The following is a 14,262-nucleotide window of genomic DNA, read 5'->3' on the forward strand; positions in this document are numbered from 1 at the left end:
TCGGAGTGGGTGCACCTAAGGGTCGGGATGGTTGCACCTAAAAGTGGGGTCGGTTGCACCTGAGGGTCGGGGTGGGTGCACCTAATCGTTGGGGTGGTTGCACCTAAGGGTCGGAGTGGGTGCACCTAAGGGTCAGGGTGGGTGCACCTAAAAGTCGGGGTGGTTGCACCTAAGGGTCGGGGTGGGTGCACCTAATCGTTGGGGTGGTTGCACCTAAGGGTCGGAGTGGGTGCACCTAAGAGTCGGGGTGGGTGCACCTAAAATTCTGGGTGGTTGCACTAAGGGTCGGGGTGGGTGCACCTAATCGTTGGGGTGGTTGCACCTAAGGGTCGGAGTGTGTGCACCTTAGGGTCGGGGTGGTTGCACCTAAAAGTCGGGGTGGTTGCACCTAAGGGTCGGGGTCGGTGCACCTAAAAGTCGGGGTGGTTGCACCTAAGGGTCGGGGTGGGTGCACCTAATCGTTGGGGTGGTTGCACCTAAGGGTCGGAGTGGGTGCACCTAAGGGTCGGGGTGGTTGCACCTAAAAATCGGGGTGGTTGCACCTAATCGTTGGGGTGGTTGCAACTAAGGGTTGGAGTGGGTGCACCTAAGGGTCGGGGTGGTTGCACCTAAAAGTCGGGGTGGTTGCACCTAAGGGTCGGAGTGGGTGCAACTAAGGGTCGGGGTGGTTGCACCTAATCGTTGGGGTGGTTGCACCTAAGGGTCGGAGTGGGTGCACCTAAGGGTCGGGGTGGATGCATCTAATCGTTGGGGTGGTTGCAACTAAGGGTCGGAGTGGGTGCAACTAAGGGTCGGCGTGGTTGCACCTAAAAGTCGGGGTGGGTGCACCTAATCGTTGGGGTGGTTGCACCTAAGGGTTGGAGTGGGTGCACCTAAGGGTCGGGGTGGTTGCACCTAAAAGTCGGGGTGTAGCACCTAATCGTTGGGGTGGTTGCACCTAAGGGTCGGAGTGGGTGCACCTAAGTTTTGGGGTGGTTGCACCTAAAAGTCTGGGTGGGTGCACCTAATCGTTGCGGTGGTTGCACCTAAGGGTCGGAGTGGGTGCACCTAAGGGTCAGGGTGGGTGCACCTAAAAGTCGGGGTGGGTGCACCTAATCGTTGGGGTGGTTGCACCTAAGGGTCGGAGTGGGTGCACCTAAGGGTCGGGATGGTTGCACCTAAAAGTGGGGTCGGTTGCACCTGAGGGTCGGGGTGGGTGCACCTAATCGTTGGGGTGGTTGCACCTAAGGGTCGGAGTGGGTGCACCTAAGGGTCAGGGTGGGTGCACCTAAAAGTCGGGGTGGTTGCACCTAAGGGTCGGGGTGGGTGCACCTAATCGTTGGGGTGGTTGCACCTAAGGGTCGGAGTGGGTGCACCTAAGAGTCGGGGTGGGTGCACCTAAAATTCGGGGTGGTTGCACTAAGGGTCGGGGTGGGTGCACCTAATCGTTGGGGTGGTTGCACCTAAGGGTCGGAGTGTGTGCACCTAAGGGTCGGGGTGGTTGCACCTAAAAGTCGGGGTGGTTGCACCTAAGGGTCGGGGTCGGTGCACCTAAAAGTCGGGGTGGTTGCACCTAAGGGTCGGGGTGGGTGCACCTAATCGTTGGGGTGGTTGCACCTAAGGGTCGGAGTGGGTGCACCTAAGGGTCGGGGTGGTTGCACCTAAAAATCGGGGTGGTTGCACCTAATCGTTGGGGTGGTTGCAACTAAGGGTTGGAGTGGGTGCACCTAAGGGTCGGGGTGGTTGCACCTAAAAGTCGGGGTGGTTGCACCTAAGGGTCGGAGTGGGTGCAACTAAGGGTCGGGGTGGTTGCACCTAATCGTTGGGGTGGTTGCACCTAAGGGTCGGAGTGGGTGCACCTAAGGGTCGGGGTGGATGCATCTAATCGTTGGGGTGGTTGCAACTAAGGGTCGGAGTGGGTGCAACTAAGGGTCGGCGTGGTTGCACCTAAAAGTCGGGGTGGGTGCACCTAATCGTTGGGGTGGTTGCACCTAAGGGTTGGAGTGGGTGCACCTAAGGGTCGGGGTGGTTGCACCTAAAAGTCGGGGTGTAGCACCTAATCGTTGGGGTGGTTGCACCTAAGGGTCGGAGTGGGTGCACCTAAGTTTTGGGGTGGTTGCACCTAAAAGTCTGGGTGGGTGCACCTAATCGTTGCGGTGGTTGCACCTAAGGGTCGGAGTGGGTGCACCTAAGGGTCAGGGTGGGTGCACCTAAAAGTCGGGGTGGGTGCACCTAATCGTTGGGGTGGTTGCACCTAAGGGTCGGAGTGGGTGCACCTAAGGGTCGGGATGGTTGCACCTAAAAGTGGGGTCGGTTGCACCTGAGGGTCGGGGTGGGTGCACCTAATCGTTGGGGTGGTTGCACCTAAGGGTCGGAGTGGGTGCACCTAAGGGTCAGGGTGGGTGCACCTAAAAGTCGGGGTGGTTGCACCTAAGGGTCAGGGTGGGTGCACCTAATCGTTGGGGTGGTTGCACCTAAGGGTCGGAGTGGGTGCACCTAAGAGTCGGGGTGGGTGCACCTAAAATTCTGGGTGGTTGCACTAAGGGTCGGGGTGGGTGCACCTAATCGTTGGGGTGGTTGCACCTAAGGGTCGGAGTGTGTGCACCTAAGGGTCGGGGTGGTTGCACCTAAAAGTCGGGGTGGTTGCACCTAAGGGTCGGGGTGGGTGCACCTTATCGTTGGGGTGGTTGCACCTAAGGCTCGGAGTGGGTGCACCTAAGTTTCGGGGTGGTTGCACCTAAAAGTCGGGGTGGGTTCACCTAATCGTTGGGGTGGTTGCACCTAAGGGTCGGAGTGGGTGCACCTAAGGGTCGGGGTGGTTGCACCTAAAAGTCGGGGTGGGTGCACCTAATCGTTGGGGTGGTTGCACCTAAGGGTCGGAGTGGGTGCACCTAAGGGTCGGGGTGGTTGCACCTAAAAGTCGGGGTGGTTGCACCTAAGGGTTGGGGTGGTTGCACATAAGGGTCGGAGTGGGTGCACCTAAGGGTCGGGGTGGTTGCACCTAAAAGTCGGGGTGGTTGCACCTAAGGGTCGGGGTGGTTGCACCTAAAAGTCGGGGTGGGTGCACCTAATCGTTGGGGTGGTTGCACCTAAGGGTCGGAGTGGGTGCACCTAAGGGTCGGGGTGGTTGCACCTAAAAGTCAGGGTGGTTGCACCTAAGGGTCGGGGTGGGTGCACCTAATCGTGGGGGTGGTTGCACCTAAGGGTCGGAGTGGGTGCACCTAAGGGTCGGGGTGGTTGCACCTAAAAGTCAGGGTGATTGCACCTAAGGGTCAGGGTGGTTGCACCTAAGGGTCTTGGTGGGTGCACCTAATCGTTGGGGTGGTTGCACCTAAGGGTCGGAGTGGGTGCACCTAAGGGTCGGAGTGGTTGTACCTAAAAGTCGGGGTGGTTGCACCTAAGGGTCCGGTGGTTGCACCTAAGGGTCGGGTGGGTGCACCTAATTGTTGGGGTGGTTACACCTAAGGGTCGGAGTGGGTGCACCTAAGGGTCGGGGTGGTTGCACCTAAAAGTCGGGGTGATTGCACCTAAAAGTCGGGGTGGGTGCACCTAATCGTTGGGGTGGTTGCACCTAAGGGTCAGAGTGGGTGCACCTAAGGGTCGGGGTGGTTGCACCTAAAAGTCGGGGTGGTTGCACCTAAGGGTTGGGGTGGTTGCACATAAGGGTCGGAGTGGGTGCACCTAAGGGTCGGGGTGGTTGCACCTAAAAGTCGGGGTAGTTGCACCTAAGGGTCGGGGTGGTTGCACCTAAAAGTCGGGGTGGGTGCACCTAATCGTTGGGGTGGTTGCACCTAAGGGTCGGAGTGGGTGCACCTAAGGGTCGGGGTGGTTGCACCTAAAAGTCAGGGTGGTTGCACCTAAGGGTCGGGGTGGGTGCACCTAATCGTGGGGGTGGTTGCACCTAAGGGTCGGAGTGGGTGCACCTAAGGGTCGGGGTGGTTGCACCTAAAAGTCAGGGTGATTGCACCTAAGGGTCAGGGTGGTTGCACCTAAGGGTCTTGGTGGGTGCACCTAATCGTTGGGGTGGTTGCACCTAAGGGTCGGAGTGGGTGCACCTAAGGGTCGGAGTGGTTGTACCTAAAAGTCGGGGTGGTTGCACCTAAGGGTCCGGTGGTTGCACCTAAGGGTCGGGTGGGTGCACCTAATTGTTGGGGTGGTTACACCTAAGGGTCGGAGTGGGTGCACCTAAGGGTCGGGGTGGTTGCACCTAAAAGTCGGGGTGATTGCACCTAAAAGTCGGGGTGGGTGCACCTAATCGTTGGGGTGGTTGCACCTAAGGGTCAGAGTGGGTGCACCTAAGGGTCGGGGTGGTTGCACCTAAAAGTCGGGGTGGTTGCACCTAAGGGTCGGGGTGGGTGCACCTAATCGTTGGGGTGGTTGCACCTAAGGGTCGGAGTGGGTGCACCTAAGGGTCGGGATGGTTGCACCTAAAAGTTGGGGTGGTTGCACCTAAGGGTCGGGGTGGGTGCACCTAATCGTTGGGGTGGTTGCACCTAAGGGTCGGAGTGGGTGCACCTAAGGGTCGGGGTGGTTGTACCTAAAAGTCGGGGTGGTTGCACCTAAGGGTCGGGTGGTTGCACCTAAGGGTCGGGTGGGTGCACCTAATTGTTGGGGTGGTTACACCTAAGGGTCGGAGTGGGTGCACCTAAGGGTCGGGGTGGTTGCACCTAAAAGTCGGGGTGATTGCACCTAAAAGTCGGGGTGGGTGCACCTAATCGTTGGGGTGGTTGCACCTAAGGGTCAGAGTGGGTGCACCTAAGGGTCGGGGTGGTTGCACCTAAAAGTCGGGGTGGTTGCACCTAAGGGTCGGGGTGGGTGCACCTAATCGTTGGGGTGGTTGCACCTAAGGGTCGGAGTGGGTGCACCTAAGGGTCGGGATGGTTGCACCTAAAAGTTGGGGTGGTTGCACCTAAGGGTCGGGGTGGGTGCACCTAATCGTTGGGGTGGTTGCACCTAAGGGTCGGAGTGGGTGCACCTAAGGGTCGGAGTGGGTGCACCTAAGGGTCGGGGTGGTTGCACCTAAAAGTCGGGGTGTTTGCACCTAAGGGTCGGGGTGGGTGCACCTAATCGTTGGGGTGGTTGCACCTAAGGGTCGGAGTGGGTGCACCTAAGGGTCGGGGTGGTTGCACCTAAAAGTCGGGGGGGTTGCACCTAATCGTTGGGGTGGTTGCACCTAAGGGTCGGAGTGGGTGCACCTAAGGGTCGTGTGGTTGCACCTAAAAGTCGGGGTGGGTGCACCTAATCGTTGGGGTGGTTGCACCTAAGGGTCGGAGTGGGTGCACCTAAGGTTCGGGGTGGTTGCACCTAAAAGTCGGGGTGGTTGCACCTAAATGTCGGGTGGGTGCACATAATCGTTGGGGTGGTTGCACCTAAGGGTCGGGGTGGTTGCACCTAAAAGTCGGGGTGGTTGCACCTAAGGGTCGGGGTGGTTGCACCTAAGGGTCAGGTGGGTGCACCTAATTGTTGGGGTGGTTACACCTAAGGGTCGGAGTGGGTGCACCTAAGGGTTGGGGTGGTTGCACCTAAAAGTCGGGGTGATTGCACCTAAAAGTCGGGGTGGGTGCACCTGATCGTTGGGGTGGTTGCACCTAAGGGTCAGAGTGGGTGCACCTAAGGGTCGGGGTTGTTGCACCTAAAAGTCGTGGTGGTTGCACCTAAGGGTCGGGGTGGGTGCACCTAATCGTTGGGGTGGTTGCACCTAAGGGTCGGAGTGGGTGCACCTAAGGGTCGGGATGGTGGCACCTAAAAGTCGGGGTGGTTGCACCTAAGGGTCGGGGTGGGTGCACCGAATCGTTGGGGTGGTTGCACCTAAGGGTTGGGGTGGTTGCACCTAAAAGTCGGGGTGGTTGCACCCAAGGGTTGGGGTGGTTGCACCTAAGGGTCGGAGTGGGTGCACCTAAGGGTCGGGGTGGTTGCACCTAAAAGTCGGGGTGATTGCACCTAAAAGTCGGGGTGGGTGCACCTAATCGTTGGGGTGGTTGCACCTAAGGGTCAGAGTGGGTGCACCTAAGGGTCGGGGTGGTTGCACCTAAAAGTTGGGTGGTTGCACCTAAGGGTCGGGGTGGGTGCACCTAATCGTTGGGGTGGTTGCACCTAAGGGTCGGAGTGGGTGCACCTAAGGGTCGGGATGGTTGCACCTAAAAGTCGGGGTGGTTGCACCTAAGGGTCGGGGTGGGTGCACCTAATCGTTGGGGTGGTTGCACCTAAGGGTCGGAGTGGGTGCACCTAAGGGTCGGGGTGGTTCCACCTAAAAGTCGGGGTGGGTGCACCTAATCGTTGGGGTGGTTTCACCTAAGGGTCGGAGTGGGTGCACCTAAGGGTCGGGGTGGTTGCACCTAAGGGTCGGGGTGGGTGCACCTAATCGTTGGGGTGGTTGCACCTAAGGGTTGGAGTGGGTGCACCTAAGGGTCGGGGTGGTTGCACCTAAAAGTCGGGGTGGTTGCACCTAAGGGTCGGGGTGGGTGCACCTAATCGTTGGGGTGGTTGCACCTAAGGGTCGGAGTGGGTGCACCTAAGGGTCGGGGTGGTTGCACCTAAAAGTCGGGGTGGTTGCACCTAAAAGTCGGGTGGGTGCACCTAATCGTTGGGGTGGTTGCACCTAAGGGTCGGAGTGGGTGCACCTAAGGGTCGGGGTGGTTGTACCTAAATGTCGGGGTGGTTGCACCTAAGGGTCGGGTGGTTGCACCTAAGGGTCGGGTGGGTGCACCTAATTGTTGGGGTGGTTACACCTAAGGGTCGGAGTGGGTGCACCTAAGGGTCGGGGTGGTTGCACCTAAAAGTCGGGGTGATTGCACCTAAAAGTCGGGGTGGGTGCACCTAATCGTTGGGGTGGTTGCACCTAAGGGTCAGAGTGGGTGCACCTAAGGGTCGGGGTGGTTGCACCTAAGGGTCGGGGTGGGTGCATCTATTCGTTTGGGTGGTTGCACCTAAGGGTCGGAGTGGGTGCACCTAAGGGTCAGGGTGCGTGCACCTAAAAGTCGGGGTGGTTGCACCTAAGGGTCGGGGTGGGTGCACCTAATCATTGGGGTGGTTGCACCTAAGGGTCGGAGTGGGTGCACCTAAGGGTCGGGGTTGTTGCACCTAAAAGTCGGGGTGGTTGCACCTAATCGTTGGGGTGGTTGCACCTAAGGGTTGGAGTGGGTGCACCTAAGGGTCGGGGTGGTTGCACCTAAAAGTCGGGGTGGTTGCACCTAAGGGTCGGGGTGGGTGCATCTATTCGTTTGGGTGGTTGCACCTAAGGGTCGGAGTGGGTGCACCTAAGGGTCAGGGTGCGTGCACCTAAAAGTCGGGGTGGTTGCACCTAAAAGTCGGGGTGGGTGCACCTAATCATTGGGGTGGTTGCACCTAAGGGTCGGAGTGGGTGCACCTAAGGGTCGGGGTTGTTGCACCTAAAAGTCGGGGTGGTTGCACCTAATCGTTGGGGTGGTTGCACCTAAGGGTTGGAGTGGGTGCACCTAAGGGTCGGGGTGGTTGCACCTAAAAGTCGGGGTGGTTGCACCTTAAAGTCGGGGTGGTTGCACCTAAAGGTCGGAGTGGGTGCACCTAAGGGTCGAGGTGGTTGCACCTAAAAGTCGGGGTGGTTGCACCTAAGGGTCGGGTTGGGTGCACCTAATCGTTGGGGTGGTTGCACCTAATCATTGAGGGTGGTTGCACCTAAGGGTCGGAGTGGGTGCACCTAAGGGCCGGGGTGATTGCACCTTAAAGTCGGGTTGGTTGCACCTAAAGGTCGGGGTGGGTGCACCTAATCGTTGGGGTGGTTGCACCTAAGGGTCGGAGTGGGTGCACCTAAGGGTCGGGGTGGTTGCACCTAAAAGTCGGTGTGGTTGCACCTAAAAGTCGGGGTGGGTGCACCTAATCGTTGGGGTGGTTGCACCTAAGGGTCGGAGTGGGTGCACCTAAGGGTCGGGGTGGTTGCACCTAAAAGTCGGGGTGGTTGCACCTAAGGGTCGGGGTGGGTGCACCTAATCGTTGGGGTGGTTGCACCTAAAGGTCGGGGTGGGTGCACCTAAGAGTCGGGGTGGGTGCACCTAATCGTTGGGGTGGGTGCACCTAATGACTAGGGTGAGTGCACCTAAGGGTCGGATCGGTTGCACCTAAGGGTCGAAGTGGGTGCACCTTAGGGCCGTTGTGGGTACACCTAAGGGTCGGAGTGGGTGCACCTAAGGGTCAGGGTTGGTGCACCTAAGAGTCGGGGTGGGAGCACCTAATCGTTGGGGTGGGTGCACCTAATGACTAGGGTGAGTGCACCTAAGGGTCCACGTGGGGGCACCTAAGGGTCGGAGTGGGTGGACATAAGGGTCAGGGTGGGTGCACCCAAGAGTCGGGGTGGGTGCACCTAATCGTTGGGGTGGGTGCACCTAATGACTAGGGTGAGTGCACCTAAGGGTCCACGTGGGGGCACCTAAGGGTCGGAGTGGGTGGACATAAGGGCTAGGGCGGGGGCACCAAGGAGTCACCTGGTATTCCGGGGGGGGGGGGTCTCCTGGTGGTCTAAGTTAAATGGCTGAAATTTGATTGGCTATTTTAGGCTCCGCCCACTTTTTCAAATTTGAATCCCAGTCCCCCATTGACCAACTGTTCCAAGTTTAGTGACTTTGCCATTGACCCTCTAAGGGCAGCGGCAGTTTTAAATTTTCCAATTAAAACATATGGCTGAAATTTGATTGGCCGTTGTAGACTCCGCCCACTTTTAAACATTTGAATTCTAGTCACCTATTAACCGAATATATTAAGTTTAACAACCCTGCCATTAACAATGTTGAAATGGCAGCAATTTTAAATTTTCTCATTGAAGTCAATAGGGAAAATCTGATTGGTTGTTTGTGGCCCCGCCCACTTTTTAATGTCCGCAAAATGTGACATAAATTTTCACCCCATGACTAAGTGACCCAAGTTTGGTGAGTTTCACTCCGAAGCTGTATGAGTGACAAACGTTTGCATTTTTCCAATAAAACTCTATGGGAAAAAAGAGGTTTTCGGGGGCCCGCCCCAGGGCCCCGGAGGGTGGGATCGGTTAACAAAGCACAAGCAAGATACTCGGGTATGTGCCGACCAAGAGTGCAAAGTTCGGTATTTATACTCCTAAATCTGTGGGAGGAGTAGCAATTTGAATGTCTCATTATAGTCAATGGGGAGAATTTGATTGGTTCTGTGTGGCCCCGCCCACATTTTAGGGTCTCCGAAATGTTCTTACAAATTGCGCGTTGACCCCATGACTAAGTGACCCAAGTTTGGTAACTTTAGTTTCAAATCTGTGCGAATGGGAGAGATTTAAAAATTTTCCCTGTCAAAGTCAATGGGAAAAACGTGGATTTTGGGGGCCCGTCCCAGGGGCCCGGAGGGTGGGTTCGGTTAACAAAGCACAAGCAAGGTACTCGGGTGGGTGCCGACCAAGTCTGCAAAGTTTGGAATTTGTACTCCTAAAAATGTGGGAGGAGTAGCAATTTGAAAGTCTCATTACAGTCAATGGGGAAATTTTGATTGGTTCTGTGTGGCCCCGCCCACATTTTGGGGTCCCCGAAATGTGCCAAAAATTTTCGGGTTGACCCCATGACTAAGTGACCCAAGTTTGGTGACTTTAGCGTCAAAGCCTGGCGAGTGGGAGCGATTTGAAAATGTACCCTGTCAAAGTCTATGGGAAAAAAGGGGGCTTCCGGGGCCCGCCACGGGGGCCCCGGGGGTGGGATCGCTCCACAAAGTAATAGCAATCCGATCGGGAACAATCTGCACGTTTTGGTAAATTTTTGTCTATGTAGTGTAAAAACTGTGGGAGGAGTTAGGGTGGCAAATTTGGCTATAATAAGAATAAGAATATATATGTGAGATAACATTAAGTGGTCTTGCTATGCAAGAACACTTAATAATGGGTAAGTTGTGAGAGTCACCCACAATAAATATCATCCATAACCCCAATTGTAGTATCAAAAAACGGATTTTACTGATTCGTGACCATACCCAAAAACAGGACATTGAGATAACCCATAATTCCCAACATATCTTCTTTGGTGTTCTATATCATCAATCTCAGTGAATTGAAGATAGGACAGTTAGCAGTAAAATAGGGCGGATAGAGACCAGTAAGGTAGGGTAATAACCAGTAAGTTAGGACAGTGACCAGTAATATATGGAAGTGAATTGTAAGATAAGGCAGTGATCTGTAAATTAGGGTGGGAAGTGACCAGTACGATGAAGGGGGCAGTGAATAGATGAACCAAAGGCACTTTCCAAATAGTCTGAAAGCTGTAACTTTATTGGCTGCTATGAACAGCTCCACTCGTCTTATGCAGAGGTTTAGATGAACCTCCTCATACACTTAAATCATCCCATACAGTTCCCTGGTCCAGTAATGTCTGACTGAGAACTTACCATGATCTAAAGAGGGGTCGCAGACTTCACTACAGACACACGGATGCTTCTCTCTTGCAGACAGAGGGGGTGATGCAGCAGAGCTGGGAGACATCTTCCTCCTCCTGCAGCCGGCAACCAGGAATGACAGTTGGTAACAGCAATTATCATTCATGTTTCTGAGGGAAAGTGCTGATTGGTTGATCAGATTCTAATCCACCAATCAGCAGCTCTCTGTTCTCTACAGCCTGGGACTGGAGGAGCACACAACAGCCCGAGCCCTGAGTGCAGCACAACCGATGTGTGCGACTGCGAGGTGGACTGCATGTTCTTGATTAAAGGACCAATTATTACCCCCATAGCAAAGTGTTGGTAGGGCTGATGCAAATTACATTTCCCATTAGTGTCCATACTTTTGCTCTTTTCCCCCTGAAATACCTCAACTTTTTTGTTTATAGCAAGGTACATATGGTTAAAGGAAAACATTTTTTTTATTTCACTATGCCATAAATAAGCATTATTATTAATCCCACTAGATGAATTTTATCCCGTTCCTGTTATTTTTCACCTTCCTGACAGAGCCTAGTTTAAAAAATCTGTAACTTTGGGATGCTTTAATTATCCAAGCCATTAAGAGACTCTTTTTCTAAATTTTCTAAATTTTTATTTCTCTGCTTTTGTATTTAACTTGTTTTGCTATATGTTTAATTTAATTCTGTATTTGGGATAAAAAGCAAAAATAAAAGAAAAAATAAGAATATTCAGGAGGCTCCTGAAAAATTGAGAGATCTATTGCATGCAGATTTTGAGAGATTTAGGCCCATGTCACCCAAGCACAGCAGGGGTTCATTCACGGCAAAAGGGGGTTCATGTCACCCAGCAATACAACAGAGGATTTTGAGAGATTTAGGCCCCTGTCAGCAATGCAGAGCAGGGGTTCATTCACGGCAAAAGGGGGTACATGTCACCTGGCAATACAACAGAGGATTTGGAGAGATTTAGGCCCCTGTCAGCAATGCAGAGCAGGGGTTCATTCACGGCAAAAGGGGGTACATGTGTAACATCCTGAAGTATGTCACTAAACTTCTTTCACCCTGCTTCATAATGTTAAGTGTATATGTGTATTGTCATCTAGTGTAACATAACTGTGCATTTGCCTTTATATATATTTCTATGCCTGTGTTTTATATATATGCTGTAATTCTTAATGTACACCAGCAGGTGGCAGCAGGTCAGAGTTAGCTTCTAGGCTGGAATAGACCATTCCAGGCTAGCTCCCCCCTTTCCCACATCCTACTTCAGGGGGAGGAAGGAAAGTTCTAAGCAGTGTGTGTACCAGCCCCCTGCCTGGGGAAGGCTGTGTTAGTAGGAGCTCCCAGAAACAGGGCTCCCAACCTAGGATCCAAGCCTCGGCTAAGGCCCAAGATCACCCTTCCCAGCCTGAGTCATCTTCCTCAGCTGGTTGACAAGCAAGCAGCCATCTCCAGAACTAAAGATCTCTAGGAAGAAGCCATCATACCCTGCAAGCAGTCCTGTGAGTACTTATCCAAAGACCAGGAGAAGCCAAATTCCTCCTTCAGCTAGTCAGGCCCATATCAAGCAGACTACAGACAGAGCAGAAGATAGATACCTGCCAGTTCTACTAGGCATATGACAAGAAGCAGAATATATATAGATTCCTGCCACATATTGCCAATACCTGCTGGGACCTAAAGGACTATTGCTGTATCTTGTATGGATTCAAAGCTGCATTAAGTAAAGACAAGTTGGATTATATTTCCTGTCTGGATTGCATTCATTCCTCAATTACTCCTACTGACCACACTCACTTTATTGCAAGTGAACCAGGATCCAGGAGTCCAGCCCTACCAAGGTAGGAGATACCGTTGACACAATACCTACTACACAGAGACATTATCCCCCTCTGTCATTCCTCACCTGGTATGTGAGTTATAACATCCTAAAGGGCCCTGAGACTATAACCTGCGCACATTGCAATTGGCGTCACAAACTATAAACCATTAATTTTGCGCCAGTGTGCATTAGTCACAATCCGGCTTACTGCATATTTTGGCGTCACTGTGAACAGGATCGGATTGAATTGTGTGCCATCCTTGTCCAACAGAACCGGATCCAATCCTGTGTTAAAACGGATCCCATCGCATATTTCACAGTATTGCAAGAGCTGCAGTTTGTACAAAACCCTGAAAATTGACTTTATTGACTTTATTGCCTTGTTGCTGTGCAAGAAAGCACCATGCGGTGCCCACGAGTACTCAGGGGGTTAATTCACCGTATTCGCAAGATGGCGCTGCCTCTCCATGCTTGTCGGAGGCGGGAAAAGACAAGAACGCCCTCTCAAGAGAGCGAAGATGTCGAATACGCCCCCCTAGGAGCAGGAAAACTAAAGACTGCCCACCACGAACTTTACATTGTGAGATAAGGGAGTGCAGACTCCTCCCTCTGGGCTCCACCCTCACCTCCTGCATGCACCATGACGGAAAAGAAGATGGCCGCCAACCCGGAAACCAAGATGGCCGCCGATGCTGAGCCTGCTCACGCGGAGGATGCCGCTGATACAGTCGCCCAGGCTTTAGACCAGCCTGCACTGCAGACGGTGATTGGACCCCGCGATGACCACCAGGAGGCACCGGAACCGCCCGGCTGCGACATCAGGTAGGAGCAGACCCGCTCCCCGAGGCCCAGGCCCAGGCCCGGTCCGTACCTGCCCCTGCACCGCTCCCTGAGGGTCCCGATACCCCAAACAGGCCTAAGCCTGCTCCGCCAAGGACACTTACTGGTGCGGCGGAGGTGGCCGGAACTTCCACTCCACCGCCCAGTGCTGCTACTACTGCCAGAGCGGCATGTCTCAATCCTGAGGTCCCCATAATGAGCCCTGAAATCCCTGCGGCTCCAACTCTACAGGTGGGGCAAATAAATAACTCTGTCCTGACTTTCAATCCCAGAGTGCAACCCTACATTCTGCCCTGGAAGCTTCCACAGGCACTCTCAGTTTGCCTACCAGAGCCTCTTCAGCCGGAGGTTTGGTCCACCTCTGCACCAGTAATGGATCCCGGCTTGCAGCATGTCACAGCTGCATTCACCAGGCTGACTGCTCAGCTAATTCCTAAAGACACCACAAGAGGGCAGTGGTGCACCACTACAGCTGCTGAGAGCACCCAGGTTAAGGCTACTTTCACACGAGCGTTCAGGTGTCCGCTCGTGAGCTCCGTTTGAAGGGGCTCACGAGCGGCCCCGAACGCATCCGTCTGGCCCTAATGCATTCTCAGTGGAGGCGGATCCACTGAGAATGCATCCGCCTGCCAGCGTTCAGCCTCCGCACCGCTCAGTGAGCGGACACCTGAACGCTGCTTGCAGCGTTCGGGTGTCCGCCTGGCCGTGCGGAGGCGAGCGGATCCGTCCAGACTTATAATGGAAGTCAATGGGGACGGATCCGTTTGAAGATGACACCATATGGCTCAATCTTCAAGCGGATCCGTCCCCCATTGACTTTCAATGTAAAGTCTGAACGGATCCGCTCAGGCTACTTTCTGACTTAGAAAATTTTCTAAGTAATAATGCAGACGGATCCGTTCTGAACGGATGCAAACGTCTGCATTATCGGAGCGGATCCGTCTGATGAAACATCAGACGGATCCGCTCCGAACGCTAGTGTGAAAGTAGCCTAAGAAAGAGCTTTTGTATCCTCAGATATGGGACCCAGGAGGGTGTTTTCCAGACTTTCCTGTGAGGAAAACTACCCATTATAGCAATTAACCACTACCTTGTTTGGATTACAAGTGACTAAGGGCTCTTTCACACTTGCGTTGTTGTGTTCCGGCATAGAGTTCCGTCGTCGGGGCTCTATGCCGGAAGAATCCTGATCAGTTTTATCCTAATGCATTCTGAATGGAGAGAAATCCGTTCAGAATGCATCAG

This window comes from Bufo bufo, chromosome 4 (assembly GCF_905171765.1).
Source record: "Bufo bufo chromosome 4, aBufBuf1.1, whole genome shotgun sequence".
NCBI classification, from domain to species: domain Eukaryota; kingdom Metazoa; phylum Chordata; class Amphibia; order Anura; family Bufonidae; genus Bufo; species Bufo bufo.